Here is a 6,000-nt window from a genome sequence, read left to right on the forward strand (position 1 = left end):
CTGACCTGGGGGCCCCCGATTCTCCCTGGCATGTGATGACATGCTTATTGTAGAGCCGTCACCTGCTGTGGGATCAGTTTGATTCCATTACATGCTGTAGGTGCCTGTGTCTTTGTGACTGCTCTTTTGTGTCACTGATCCTCCTTAAAGAGATAATCCGTCTTTTTTTTTATGTGTGAGTTGCCCAGAAGTGTCAACGTGAAGAAATCCTTCACAAACACAGACTTCACTGACTGTTGGATTAAAGAGGTTTAACTAAAGTCAAACTTTTATTTTGAAACAAACTAAGAAACATTTTCACATTAGTAAAACAGAAGGTTTTCATAGACTGTGACAGTACTACAATGGCAGTGACATCACCAAACATGTGATGTCATCAGAATACTGCCACAGTTGTCTTTGAGGTTTCAGCTCCTGGAACCTCAGTTCCTGTTTTGAGGTAAATTAGGTCTAACATGTCGTGGACTCATCAAAAATGTCACATCTTCTTCTCATCACTGTCCAGACTGATTTCACCTCCGTGTGTTTGTTCCACTTCTCCTCCACACGATGAAGTCAAATATACTGTAAATACTAGCTTTTTAGCATCTTTTTTTTGAACAATAAAAAAACAAAGTCTGAGTCGTCTGTCTCCAGAGTGAAACCAACGCTCCCTCTGTTGGACTGTCCTGATTGTCTCATCTCTCTCTGTTTGTCTGAGTCGTTGTTTCTCTCTCTGCTGATATCATTTCACTTGACTGAGGATCTGAGAAACTCACATCTGCTCATGACGTCTGTTTACAGTAAAGGTAAAACAACCTGCAGCCTCCCAGGGAAGGCCGTTTATATGAACTGTATTTATATTTACATCTTTTAGTTATATATTTCACAACAGTTTGACAGTGTTCTATTAGTCCGTAAATCATCCTCTAATATATCATAAAATTAAATCCTGGTTCACCCCTCAGAACTGTTGCAGTGGAGCGTATTAAACTCTGTTGAAGCTCAGCTCCAATGGGGCAGGACTGGATAGGTTATTTGGGGGGCACTGAGGGGGCTACATGCTATATGGTTTTTATATGTAGCAGTGATTGTGCTGATTGTGTTAAAACAGCACCAACAGTGGCTAAAAAAGTAACACACTAACACTGCAGGTCATTGTGTTGGTTTGGTGAGAGACGGTAAAGTCAGAATTGAGCTTCAACTGTGTGAAACATCCCAGTGTCTGACTGTGGTCGTGCAGACGGTTCTCATTAAGACGTGCTCAGGAGAAAACCACAGTTTGACTTTATTGAATTTAGAGCAGAAGACAGATTGTATTTCCTCTTATTTATGTTAAAGGGACTGTTGCCAGGAATGAGTGAGTCTAAGTCAACTCATATAGAAGTTCTTTAAGGTCACGGTGAGTATGAACACACACACACACACATACACAGAGACTCCATGTTGAAAACCTGATTATGTTTTTTTTCTTCAAGGTAAAATGAAAGGTTCATGGCTGTAACTGAAAACAACAGTCAGCTGACCTTTTCAAACCCACATGCTGTTTCAGACACACCTAACATGATGAAGGACCCACAGTGACAGTTTCCATGGTTGGCATAACCCTGACATGCACTCACTTGCACTTCAGTTTAGCAGAAAATGGGATTTTACCGTTGAAAAGGTGAAGATTTAAGATGGACTCGTTTCAACTTTAATAAGCAGGATTTTCCCAAAAGCGGATTAAATGTCTTTTGAAAAGACAGGAATTTCAATTTCCAGATATTTTAAAGTGACTCATTCCTGCCAGGTCTCCTGCTGATCAGCTAATAGGCTGTGATTGACAGGAAGGAGCCCCGCCCTCCTCCGACTCTCAAGTAGTGGTGGTGGGGGGGGGGGGGGGGGGGGGGGGGGGGGTCGGTCTTGGGTTTCATTTTAACTGATTTTTTCCTCTGACTAGGATCTACAGTTCAGCTTCTACTTTTTTCACTTCCTCCTGATGAATTCTCCTGCAGGTCGATGGATTCATGGCAAAGATATTTGCATACGTAGGTAGGGGGCGTAACTCCTCATTTGGCTCAATGCCACGTTGGGATTCACAAACGTACTGGGATTCTGAACCTACGTCAGTTTCTGGATCACCTGGTGCCCTGGGTATATACACCTCTCCTGTTCTGGTGACCCAATGAGAGTACCTGGAGAGAGTCTTCCTCGTGCTGCCTTCAGGTCCTGTCTGCTGACTCTCATGACAACAGTGACATGGTTCTGTTTCTTCTATGTTAAAGGGACTGTTGTCAGGAACGAGTGAGTCTAAGTCAACTCACGACAGACGTGACACTCCTCTTGTTAATATAAATGAACATTTGTCAAGCGGCGTGTGATGAAGGTCTAACAGAGCAAATCTTCTTCTTCTTCTTCTTCTATCAGCTGATTGGAGCTCAGGTTTCACCCAGCTCACAGCCTGGATCCATGTGCGTTCCAGATGTTTCCGTCAGGACAGACGTGCTGAGAGAAGTCACTCGGCACCACCTGTGGTCAACACTCTGACACAGTGGCATCCTTCATGAGAGCTGCTCAGGTGACCGCGCTGGTGAGAAGAACTGGAACTGTGTTTGGAGTGAAGGTGAGTTTTCAGAACGTAACTGTCTTCAGGAAATGGAAATAAGTGACAAGAACAGGTGAACGCTGCTGCGTCTGCTGACCTTCAGTCACCCTCTACAGCAGGGGTAGATGACTGTATAGATCAGGGGTCCCACAACCTCTGGTCCGCGGACCACTACCAGTCCATAAATCATTTGGTACTGGGCTGCAGTGGGACACAGTGGAAAAACAATGTACTTAATATTTACTAATTTACTTCATTCAAAGAAAATCCAGTCATATTTATTTACTTACTTCAAAGATATTCTGTCAATATTTTTAAATGTCATTCAGACTATGATACAACCAGAGTCTAAAAGATGTTTGATTTTAAAGATGTAATAATCCTTCAATGCTCAGCACCTTGGTACCAGCCTGTAGTACTAGGTGGTACTGGCTGACCAGTACTTGGAACAAAAACATCAGGGACCGCTGGTATGGATGTAACTACTCCATAACAGACTAATACATGATGCTGCAATTGATTATTATTTGATAGATTATAAAAACACCTTTAGTTTCTCAGGTTAAGAAACTCTGCTAAATGGACTTTACTAAATGCTTTTTGAGCTTCTGCGGGCCGCACAAAACAGTTTGGTGGGCCACATTTGGCCCCCGGGCCTTGAGTTTGACACATGCTCTACAGATTTATTCTTCTGGGGTGATCAGAGGTGCTGTAGGCCTGTGTGCTCACTGTCATTGTCATGACTGTTACTAATTAAAAAAAAGAAATCAGTGAAGTGATGTCGGTACAAACACTGTTTTTATTATATCATAATATGAGCTGTTACTGCAGTCCATGTGTAGACGCTGTGTTTGTATGGCCGGGCTTCTCTCTGGGCCGTGAGTGTGGTGTGTAAGTGTGGGCAGTAAAAGTGTGTGTTGGCTCTGACTGAGCCTGTGGTCTGGACTAGTTATTACAGGTTACTGTGGTCTCAGAGGGACACATGCATCCACAGAAACCTCCAGAATTAGTCGGTGAGTCTGAAGCCAAAACCTCAGGATTAGAAAATGATGGGTTACTTCGAACATATTTACCCCCGGGTCTGCCACAAGGAATACTCTGTCACCGAGAGGTGTGTGGAGGGAGGGGTGGCAGGAGGGGACATAACACATTCAGGGTTAAATTTTTAGAGTGTTTGGAGCAGAAGTAGAGGAGAGGAAATGAAGGTTGCAGTGAAGAAGCACAGAGGAAGGACCCTGTGGTTTGGCCTCGCTTTGTAAACTTTCTTGACTCCAGGCAAAAAAAAAAAAAAAAAAAATGAAGCCTTGTCTCTGGTTCGGACTCAACAGCTTGGACAAGAGCAGCTGTGTTTGATCATCCCATGCATTCACTGTGAATAAAACACATCTCTGTTTGTGGGGAAAGACAACACACACTTTTGATCTAAACATCAAGGTTTTCATCTCTCTGCCCAAAGCATCTCTGAACAAAATGAGAGATTCTGATGGTCTTCAAAGGAGACGCAGGAAATCTATAAGCCGTTTGGGCGGAGCCTTTCATCAATATGACATGAGGCTCATGGTTCCCATGAAGCTGGCAGAAGGGTTTTGTTTTTCCTTCTCGACTGCAGAGGGAACTGTGGGAATGTGAAGAAGAAATGTGTGGACACTCAAAACACAGTAGGTCTTGACAGGTTGGAGGTCCAGCACAATGAGGGCTTTGTAGAGGTCGCTCTGTGGTCGGAGGTGTTTTAATTGGTGGAAGCTGGGTGAAGGCAGTGGGCCCCCTGCTGGATCATCACAGCCTGAAGCTTGATACATGCTCCACAAGAACCCAAAAATGTGTTCCTCCTTCCAGGGCTGAGAGAAAACTTGACTTTTTTTTTCCTTCCAGGGCTGAGAGAAAACTTGACTCTTTTTTTTTTCTCCCCTCAGCTTTGGTTTGGGATGTTCCTCACAAGAGAAGTTTGGGAGAACTTTAATCTTGTGGGGTGTTTGAAGTGGGCGTGGCTAAAGTGGTAAAATATGCCGGCACGTTTACAGTGAACACCCTAGATACGAGCTTCCAGAAATACGAGTATTTTAAAGATTTTGTTTCTGATACGAGGAAGTATCTAGGTATGAGTCCGCAACTGAGGTCGAAATGTGAAAATCCCGTGCATACAGGTTCCTACGGATATAATCCTTCTCCTACCTCGCTTGGTCATTTGACCAAATTTTCTGATGTTTAGATAGGGGGTCATTTGAATTGATTTTAATAATGAATTCATAGTATATTTCCAGTGGACTGGAACAAATCGGATTAGTTATTTTGAATGGGGAAAATTCGATCAAGATACGAGTGGATCGAGACACTAGTGCTGTTGTGGAATGGATTAAACTAATATCTAGGGAGTCCACTGTTCCAGATGGTAGAAATCATGATAGACAGACTGGTGGATGGATAATTATTTACATATTATATTTAAAACTGCATTATTTTATTGAACAAAGTTATATAAGTTATATTTCTCCCTGTTCTGCCACTGGTGTCTGCTCCAGAGGTCAAATACCTTCTTCTATCATCATCATCATCATCATCACTGTTATCATCACTGCCAGCAGCAGCAGCAGCAGCAGCAGCAGCAGCAGCAGCAGCAGCCTCAGTCTTCTGTTCTCCTGACCTCCCTCCAGATCTGGAGGTCAAATACAAAGATGTAATTGTGTGAAGCGGTGGACGGTGGAAGAACAAACTAGTTTATTCATCTTCCCTCACTCTCCACCTTCTTCAACTCTCTATCTCCATCTCCACTCACTTCACACTGAACATCCACAAAGGGAAGGTCATTATCTGGCCCAGGGCTAAATGAAGCGTCGCTGACAATGATGGAAATCACAACAAATCTCTCATTACAGGGAGCATCAGTCCAGGAGAGGAGTTTTGGGTCTCGTGGCAGGACGTTGTGGTTGGTTGACCTGGAACTGATTCTGTTTATGGACGGACTGGAGGGAAATCCTGGAGCCTCAGAAAGAAAAGTGATAATAGAGCTGCTGTGTGCTGTTCTATATTTCTATATGCTGTTAAGTGTTTCTATCAGCTGTGGTCGAATGTTCTTCAAGTCAAACGGAGGAGTTGACAGGAATGTCACTCAACACTACAGGGAATGAAATAAACAAAAGTCCCCAGGCCTGACTGACCTCCAGGCCTTTATATTGTCACTGAGAGTGACCCCCAGAATACCTGACCACCACCAGCCCCCTCCCTTAAATACTCAGTGCCAACAACAACTGGTTGAAGTGGATGATGTAAAAGATTCTGCTGGTCATCGAAGTGAACGTGTGTTTGTTGTCAACGTTGGATCATTAAAACTAGACTCTGACTCTGAGGCTGGATTTACAGGATGAAGAATTATAACTCATTACATTATCAGTTCTTAAGGATCTGTTTTCATTTCCCTCAGTCACCACGTAAACATC

General features: G+C 43.4%; 1 long non-coding RNA gene across 1 annotated transcript; it reads left to right on the top strand.

Annotated features, from left to right (window-relative positions):
• The first annotated feature begins 2,153 nt into the window (after nt 1-2,153).
• On the top strand, nt 2,154-5,800 carry LOC112487757 (uncharacterized). Its single transcript, XR_003051156.1, has 3 exons — nt 2,154-2,265; nt 2,404-2,584; nt 5,440-5,800. It is a non-coding gene; the product is annotated as an uncharacterized LOC112487757 (long non-coding RNA).
• The last annotated feature ends 200 nt before the right edge of the window (nt 5,801-6,000 follow it).

Source organism: Cynoglossus semilaevis, chromosome 11 (genome assembly GCF_000523025.1).
Source record: "Cynoglossus semilaevis isolate Cse_v1.0 chromosome 11, Cse_v1.0, whole genome shotgun sequence".
NCBI lineage: Eukaryota > Metazoa > Chordata > Actinopteri > Pleuronectiformes > Cynoglossidae > Cynoglossus > Cynoglossus semilaevis.